The sequence below is a fragment of the Neltuma alba genome, unplaced genomic scaffold (genome assembly GCF_004799145.2).
Source record: "Neltuma alba isolate B1F8T4 unplaced genomic scaffold, ASM479914v2 tig00011709_pilon, whole genome shotgun sequence".
In the NCBI taxonomy this organism is placed as follows: domain Eukaryota; kingdom Viridiplantae; phylum Streptophyta; class Magnoliopsida; order Fabales; family Fabaceae; genus Neltuma; species Neltuma alba.
Window position 1 is genome coordinate 1 of NW_021636345.1, and position 9,860 is coordinate 9,860.

The window sequence follows — 9,860 nt, forward strand, 5'->3', positions numbered from 1 at the left end:
AGTGAGCGGCGTATTACTCAATAGAGGTAAGGATTGTAGAGATATTAACTGCGCAGAGATTGCAGTATGTTTTGGGTTTCTTTTTCTTAGTTGGAATTGTCCTGAGGATCCTGGAAATTGGATACGGTGTGGTGAAGTACAGGGATGGTATTGCAATTTTTTAAAATTAATAAGAATTGGTATTAAGAGTTAATATCATAACAGAATGAGTGACTACCAATTTATTTGTTATCGACATAACTTCCATTTTGTTTTTAAAACAGTCATTGTGCTGTCCGCAACTATGGTTAGCTGCATTATTGGCAAAAACAAAAAATGGGTAGCTACATTAAACAATTAACTTTGGGTGTTAATTATGTAATATTAAGTACCCTACAGTTCGACACTTACAGGAACATATTAAAATTTATAATAAATTATTCTATTTATAAACTAAGAATAATGTCTATGTCATGTATGGAAAAAATCGTCTAATGACTTTAAAAATAAGCTTGTAAATATCCAAAATTTTATTGACATATTGATTTGCATGTGAAATGAAATATGGGCTAGAGGACTCCAGAATTCATGAGTGGCTGTAGTAGCTGGGAAAACGGGCCGGGCCCGTCGGGCCGGCCCTTTTAGACCCTGAAATTATGAGGGTCGGGCTTGATATTTTTTTCTTAAAATGAGAAATAAGCCCTGGAGGGCCACGGGCTTAAAAGGGCCGGCCCTGGAGGGCCGCGGGCCGGCCCTTTTAAGCCCTTTTATAATTTTTTTATTTTTAAATTTTTTATATAATATTAATGTTATTAATTTTTTACATTGTTAATAATATTTCAAATATTTAGTTATTATTATTATTTTAAAATTAAATTTAGTTTTAGACAATAATTTATCCAATTAAATTTTTAAAAAATGGGTTAATTTAGACTTAATAATGATTTGATTTATATTATATGTGTTGATATTTTTTAACTATATATTATATATATTTGATATAGAATATTTTTATACTTATATAACTTATGATTCTATAATTTGAATTAGAAATTCATGAGTTTCAACAACAATATTTCTCACATTAAGTAAAATAATAGTTAGATTGCAAATTTAAAAATAAAAATCTTATAAAGAAGAAAAACTTGATATTTTTGTTACGAAAGAAAAGTATACTTATGAAGAAAAAATTAATTAATTAAGTGATGATGAAGTTTCAAAAGATTAATGATAGTGTTTATTTATTGCACAATTGCATTATAGATAAAATTTTAGATGTTGTTATCTTGTTAATGAATGTTTAGATGTTCTTAGATATTGATGAATATTTATATATGATAATATTTATATTTGTGACTTATTTTTTCATATTTATGTCTTTTATTAATAATTTCATTGGCTTATTTTTATATTTTTATAAAAAAATATGATAAAATATAAAAAAATAGTATTTTTCTTAAACGGGCCAAAAGCCCGCGAGCTGACCCTGGCCCTGTAGCTTAAGGGCCGGGCTTAGCAAATTGGGGCATTTTTAAAATCTCAGCCGGAGGGCCGCCCTTTTAAGCCCGCCAGCCCTGAAGGGCCAGCCCTGGAGGGCCGGGCCGGCCCTGATTCCCAGCTCTACTGTAGTTATACATAAATAAATTTGTGTACCAAAATTAGGATTAGTTTGGTGCTCAAAATGAAAGCATACAAATTATAAATAAAATTTAAAAAATAAAAAAAATCATGATATGTCTATTTTGAAAAAAATGCAAAATGCTTTCAAAATTTTTAAAAACACAATAAATATTACATCGTTTCAAGGGAAAGATACGTCGCCTGTGAAAAACCAAAAACGGCCTCATAGCATGGCCAGTCTCCGTGGCATGAAGAATCTTCCCCATTTGACGAATATTGGAATATTGTGTTTCCTCTGCATTTTTTTTTATTCCAAGGAATTGCGCTTAATTTATTTAAAGAATATCCCTAAGAACCAAAAACTCTAAATTAAAGAAGGGAAATTTACAATGCACCCTTCTTTCTTCTGTGACTTGCCACAGGACCCAAAAATTAAACCATTTCTTTTGCCCTGAAAGCCAAAGGACAAATAGTTGGCACCTTCCTCTTTCTCATCCCTGTAATTCCATTGGGTGCCTTTGGCTTCAACAATTAAGAGGCTGTCTTTTCATTCTCATTGTCTCCTTCTGGAGAGCTCTTATTCTCTGAAGCATCAATTTCTAACTTGGATACATCATCAGCCACATCAGGTCCGCTTTCAGCCTCTTCTGAAGCTCTAGGATGTTCATCTTCTGATCTCTGGAGGCTCCAGTACATGATGCTTGCAGTCAAAGTAAGAATCATCTTTGAGTTAACCTGTCAAAGCAGCAAAATAAGCTACAGCCAAGCCACAAGCTTATACTATATATATTTCTTACAATAATCCAATGAAGCTTTCCTGAGTCACATCAAATCATCAATAAGTATCTGTTTTGTCTTTGCCTTTATGTCAGAGAAGAGAGTATACGCCTTACTCTTCTAGTCTTGTCTTTTCTTTTTCCCCCCTATAGAAGTATCTATTTTATAACTAGAATGATGAATATTTATATTGCAAAAGGTTTTAGTTATGCTGCAAATGGTTTCATGGTCTTTCAAGGCTACTACGAGGATTGAGTTGATATTTTCAAATTCAAAACGTCCACTTGATTACCACAATAACTCCAGAAGAAAAGCAACACTTAAGGGAAGAGAATTTAACATTAAAATGTTCCTTTTAACACTCAGGCAATTATTTTTCATCAAAATCTGGTTGTAAAATGCTACAGGTGGTTAGCCGTCAGTTAAACAAACCATAATGTTGAACGACACTTTAAAACCGTCAGGGGGAAACTGATTTTGGGCTCCATGGCAGGGCAAACTGTAACTTGCAATCAAATAGGGTTCGCACGATACGCTATCGACAGAATTACACTTTTAGAACTTAGAAGTGGACACAATATAATTATTATTTCCAGATAATGAATTATTTAAAGTTGTAACATAGGGTTCCAACTCCTGCATTTCAAAAACTTAATCTAATTTGATTCTCATGAATTAATATCGAAAACAAGCCACAAGTAGGTCAATCATCATATTAGACATATGCAGGAAAAACTTGTTTTCTTTATAATACTCTGCATTTGACAATTAAGTTCAACTTAATTTGTTTTTGTTGGCCAACAATTCAACTTAAATTATCGAACATACCTCCATTATGTCCTCAGGTAACAGAAAAATAGAACACCCAAGTTTTCGAGCAACACTGATTATATATGTTGCATTTGATTTCTTGTCCTCATCTGCCATCCACATAACAAAATAATAAGAAATCTTTCAATTCCAACATAATGCTTTATGAAAAATTAAAGAGGCGTAAGCTCAAATCTAACTAGCATCAACCTGTCCAAATGACAACATACCTGTCTCCCCTTGGTTACAAGACTCCAGTTGACAACCCTTGGCTCCACTGCACTCAGAAGTTCAAGGAAAAAGGTCCCACTGGAAAGATTCTTGTCCTGATGGAAAATAAAGAGATTAAAAATATATATATTATATAAATATCAAAACCAATGTTTTAGTCCCACATTACAGTTAGTGCTGCGCCTCAATGATTAGTCCAGCAAAAACAGGCACTGATAAGCAGATTCTCCCATGTTAAGAAAGCTTGACATATGCTTGAAAGATTCAGCCAGTACATTGTGCCTCTTAAAATAAATGGCGAACAGTATTTTCTTTCTTCCTAAGTTTGAAAGTACTTTTAGGATTGCAAGCATTTTATTTAATCACATCGGAATATTAAAAAAATTATCGCAGTAGCAAGATTTTTGTAATGGTGACACGGATTATGATAGATATTATCCTTGTCATTTCTTTCACTAGTAATTCAGTAATGATGATGGATGTTTAAAACTCATGAGTCATGAATAAGATGAATGTATGCTCAAAATAACAATGGAGGTAGGCACAAAAGGTCACACATAAAACAAGTTTCGATAGTCAGCAATTTTCATGCAGCCACCCAATGGTCATAGTTAATGAGGTGAATATCTAAAGTCGTTTCTCGGAGCCTATTATTCCCCACTTGAAATGCAAAGCATACAAACTTTGAGATTAATCAGCTACCAACCTCAACAAATCTAAAATTGAGCGTATTGGATAATGAGCTAATTTTTTAGAATCTATATTCCAAGGTGGTATACAGAAAAGCATCCAATTATATTAGCTTTGCTGCAGCATTAAACGAGGGCTGGGGCTTGTAAGTTTTCTAATAGGAGAGTAGAAAAAATGAAAACAGATGGTGCTGGGAGATTGATAACTAGGTGTCATATAATTAATTACCTTGAAACTCTCCATTTGGGAATTTCTTCCAGCACTCTTTACTTTATTGTTTGCCCAGTTTAATATATCAGCATCTGTAATTTCTTTACCGTGATGTTTGCCTTGGGAGTGTGATCTCAAGTTTTTCAGAAGTTGAAGCATATTATACCTCATCAACTGCCACAAATATGCTGTGAGAGGATGAACATATAGAAATGAGTTTCTCTGACAAATTACACAAAATAATGGTGAACTAATAGTATAATCCCCCACCCCATCATAAAAACAGAAGTAAATACAAGTTGCAATCAAGCAATTTAAAACAAAAATGGGCAAGTTAAGTAAGACTCTCTTCAGCCTAAAATAAGACAGCTTTTGCTAATTAAATCAAATCTCTGCGGTAAGGAAACAGTAATCATATTCATTGCCAACAATGTCTTATCAATAATTAATTCATTCTCATTAGTGATATATGCTAAGACAGCATCAATACATGCAGTCCGCCAAAAGCAAAAGATGACAAGGCAACCTCATTCAAAATCCATAAAAGCCTTCTCTCCCTACTTCACAGCACTGCAGATTATATGTTTAATGATGATATCCTTTTTGAAGATCCTAGTTCAGTATATCGGGATGCATAAAAAGGTTATCTAAGAACCCAAAGAAAACATGAATAAAAACATGAATAAAATGCTGGAATTATTCGGTTTAAAATTTTAGGAGAATAACCCGAAAGTCCAAGATAGTAATACGGTCTATAAGTGAATACGGGTGCGGACCTCAATTTTTTGAAGACTACTTAAACATATATTTCAAAATATATTTATGATTTTCCGAAGTAAAGATAGCTGTCTTAGCATACTTACACATGATTAAGGGAAAAGGATAATCAAATTTGGGAAGATTTTTATTTTATTTTCCTTTTCTTTTATATTTTCATTTCTAGTTCGGGAGGGGAATTGAAACTTCCACTCGGATACGTTTTATGTAGTTTTGGTGGGCATGCTGGAACTCCGTTTATTTGGAGATAAATGGCAGTTTGCCAAACCAAAAACGTGGGGGAGTCCAAAGTGACATGAGGAAATCGTCCTAAGGAGCAAACAGCAAAGGGACCTAAATCTTGGAATCCAAAAATATCTATAAAAGACATCTTTTATGACTTCAGTTACTTTTTGTATAAAGCAGTGCTTCCTTTACCAAGTACCCTATTAAGAAAAATAAAATAGATTTCAAGCACATTCCAAGAGAAGGCACAGGTCATACAAGTATATATCAACTTTGCCACACATAACAAAGAAAAAATTACAATACTCAAAGGGAAGACCCAAACTGACCTATTATGAGCTTTTTATTGCCTTGTACAATATCATTCCCAGCAACATTCACTAAAGAAAAGTTTAGGGTTTTTCCCAATTTCTATTACTTGGTTGCAGTTTTCAACTTTTCGAAATGGCATCTTTATAGGAGGCTTAGTTGCCTGCTTCCAATTGACAGATGTAGGTGAAACCTTATCAAGTACTTCTAATAGAACCCATCTGCATATAATGTAAACAATAGCCACTAGTTGAGCAGGAAAAGCCAAAAATGGAAAGAAAAATAAAAAGTGAAATAAATATGAAAAGGAAAACGGGGAAGGAAAAAAAAAAGAAGCCGAAGAAAGGAAAGTTTACCCATTTCTGACATCCTCAAAAACATTATTGACATGAGTAGAAATTCCAAGACTGTTTATCCACATTCTGAAGCATCTTTCTTCACGAGATGTCTCTGCATCATCTGTCATCATCTCAGCAAAGGACATTTTATCACTGTCAACTTTGTCTGTAAGACCATTCCTGCAGAAGTATCCGAGAGATTTTAATTTACGTAAAGAAATCTTGAATCTCACTTAACAGAACATGTGAGAAAGGTTAACTCAACTCATTGAACAGTGAAATACAAAACCTAATATGATTGCGTTATTTCCCATAAAAATAAAAGCACCAATACTTTCCCCAAGGCCTAAATGAAAATGCGGAAAATAGCCAGGGTTGGGAAGATAACCAGGAATATCCCTACAGCACTAACATGGAATGAAATAACTGGCACATTTGCAACATCCTAATATTAACCATACCTATGCTGGAATATCTCAGCAACGATGCAAGCAAGATTAAGGTTTGCTGACCCCTCCACAATGTCCTTAGAAGTAAGGTATCTCTTGCAATCCAATTTCTCTGCCTGCTCAAGAATCATGTTTGCTCTTTCTGTCGGATCTTGTGCAGCCAAGACAGAAGGGCCAGAATGTTCTGGAGCAAGAGTATTAAGCAAGTAAGCATATGCCTCTCCATCCTGAAGACCAAAGACATCATCAGCTGTAGTAATTGTTTTCATGATAAAACCATATTCTAGCTAAGCATATAACCATCTGTTACATATGGCAAAGACTATCCACATCATGAAGCAGCAGTCTGTATGGTTAGCAATTACATAATGAATTTTTTCCTTTAATTTACTGGACAGTGGATATGGCCGAGAAAACAATGTTTCTTAAGCATTTTAATTGTCAACCCATTATCAATAACGGCTGACCAATGTAATAAAAAGAAGTGAATATCCAGTGGGTCCCATCAGAGGCAAATTCAAAACAGACAACCCACAGCTCTGGGATGAAAATTATCAATAAGGTGATAACCCCATTCACATTTCACTCCCAACACCAACACAAAGGAAGCCACATAGAAAGGAGGCAGGGTCACAAAGGGAATGCTCATGAACGCCTCATGCTATGTGCCCAGTTCCCGTCATCCTTCCTCTCGCAGAGGTACACAATCCATCTATTTACCATTTTACTCAGTTGAAGGATTGAATTAAGCATCTAAGAACTCTGAGGCCCAAGGCCCCACAGGTTTCTCACTATTATCTTCCATACAAGTTAGACAGACTCCTCTCAAGATCAGGTTCTCTCCTAACTGCAAGCATTTTCTAAAAAAAAGTATGTATAACACAAATAACTGACATCAGCTTGAAAAGTTATCCAATTCAGATTAGTTTCTAGCTAGAAGTGATTAGTTCTGAAAGAGTAGTCAGATGTAAATGGTTAGGTTTCTCTTACCTTTAAGTCAGACGAGAAATTTGTAACCTGTTTCTTATATCCCGCTTTCTTCAAGTGGAAATTCATCCATTTCAATAAAACCTTTTCAGGTGCTAAATTCATAAGCTCCTCCACTTCCTGCCAACATTTTTATAATAAAATAAACTATTTATGACCATTGTAATTTATGATATATATATATATATAACCACTAAGCTCCTAAATTAAAAATCAACTGGAACAATTAAACCAATCTATGACCTTGCTGTCTTCCACTAGTTCCACAAGTTGAGGAGTTTTCTTCAGATTGACATCAGCTAAGAGTTGAAGCTGATATTGCCATCATATTGCAGGACAAAGAAAAAAGACTGTGTAAGCATTATAAACTTTAAGTCTACCCACTGACAATGGTGCCAGTTTCTTAATCCATGGTACATAACCTAAGACTAAGTTTCATCTACCTTGATTATTTGTGAAATCAAGCCCAGCAACAGATGCGGCTGCAAGGTAACCAATTAACAAAATAAAAGGGAAAAAAAGAGTGTTGGAGTCAAACTACAAACAAAAGGAAAGAGACATGTATGATGCAAAAATAAGATTAAACTTACTCTTCCTTCAATTAAATCTTGTGTGCCTATATTAACCACTGTGCACCCAATAGCCTTTGCAGAATTCAGGCAAAGGGTATGATTTTCATTCCTCTCCCATGGATTAAGAACCTGTTTTGTGTTAATTGCTCTCTCATCTATAGTCCCGGGAACAGCAACATTGATAAGCTTGCTGCAGGAAACAGAAAAATAATAACAGCATAATTACATAAACATTGTCTTAAAACTAAACATCTTAACAAAATAACGTGTGCGTGTGTGTGTGGATATATCAAAATCAACTGGTTGGATCCTGCACATATACCAGAGAAGGACCCCATCTTTTACAAGGTCAAACAAGGCGTTTGTTGATGGATCTATAGGAAGAAACTGCTTCAAAAATTTATCATCCTTCAAATAGTTGTTAATATGAGAAACATAGGAAGCTTTCTCTGATTCATTGATAGCATGATGAACAGTCGTAGTTGTTGCCTTCAGAAATGAAGAGCCTTTTGAACCACCAGTTTTTGCCACTGCTCGGGTTTGCAAATTTAAATGTGCCTGCCAGTCAATTTGATTCATTTAGATGCCTGGCCCAATGTAAATGTAATGCATAAAAAAAGCACTTATATTTACAAAATAAGCTACATATACAAGCATAGACGGACATAAATAAAAATGCAATGCTACGTTAAGTACATATAAGCTATGGCCATTTATACATCAAATGGCAGTTTTTTTTTTCCTTTTGGCAGTCGGCTTTTTCTTTAGTTCTTCAAGAAAAGCGACATATAGGTTGTTGCTGCAAGAACAATGGAACAAACGCATCAACATCTTAGAAAGTAAACATAAGACCTCAGCATTACTGAACTAACCCGAAGGAAGGACTCAAAATCAATTTCTTCATTCATGTCCTGATACGACTCGCGCAAGCTGGCCTTAATCTCGTCCTCATCGAATAATTCATTAAAAACCTTAAGTTTCTTTAAAAGGGACGGCAAATCTCCCACGGTAACTCGCCCCAATTCAGTCTTCACCGATAAAAACTGTAAAGAAGATAACTCATTTCAGGCATCAGTCCAACACGGACAGGTTGCCACAGTATTGGTTTCTTCAAGGAAACAAATCACTGATGTCTATAAAGCAATGACGATACGTAATTACAACATGAACAACCTACTTTAGATTTCAAGGTTCGAAGCTCCACTTGGGTGAACTGGCTCTGAAGCTCTTGATCAGAAACAAGGACTCCAACATAACTAGACATTTTGAACGCGGTTTGGGTGCAAATAATCAAACGCCTCGAAGAACACTGCCCATAACACATCATAAGTTTATAAAAATTCCGACGCAGTCTCAGCAAATCATGACAATATATCACAAAACAACATAACGAAGACAGACTCCGACGCATGAAGGAAACGAAAACTAAAATTGAACGTGCATGCAAAATGCTTGCTTTAACCAACCCAACAGAAGAATCACGCGGGCCACAGGCACGAAACATGGAAGAAGAAAATAAAACCCAGATGGGGAATGAAGAAGAGGTACCTGATACACTCAGAACCTTAAGGGAAAAACGTAAAAATGTGTCATCATTATGGTTGCAAGAAGTTTGGAGTTGCGAGAAGAGATGGAAGAAGGAGAGAAAGCGAGAGCGAGAGGGGAGGGAGAGTTTGGGTGTGATGTCTGAAAATCAAAATGGGGTCGAGAGAAAAATATGTATGACGGTAGGATCCGCGAAGAAGGAGGGAAAGCTTTTTGGCGCTACAAGCTTTTGCGTGGTCTGACGGTCTCATGCTAATATTATTATTTATACGCATTTGGCAGTTGAAACCTGACTGAACCTCCCTCGTTCAATTTGTTTTCCATTTATTGATTCTTTCTTC

At 35.1% G+C, this 9,860-nt stretch overlaps 1 pseudogene; it reads right to left on the reverse strand.

Annotated features, from left to right (window-relative positions):
• Nucleotides 1-2,109: 2,109 nt before the first annotated feature.
• Nucleotides 2,110-9,609, reverse strand: LOC114717109 (fimbrin-5-like; annotated as a pseudogene).
• Between the last annotated feature and the right edge of the window lie 251 nt (nt 9,610-9,860).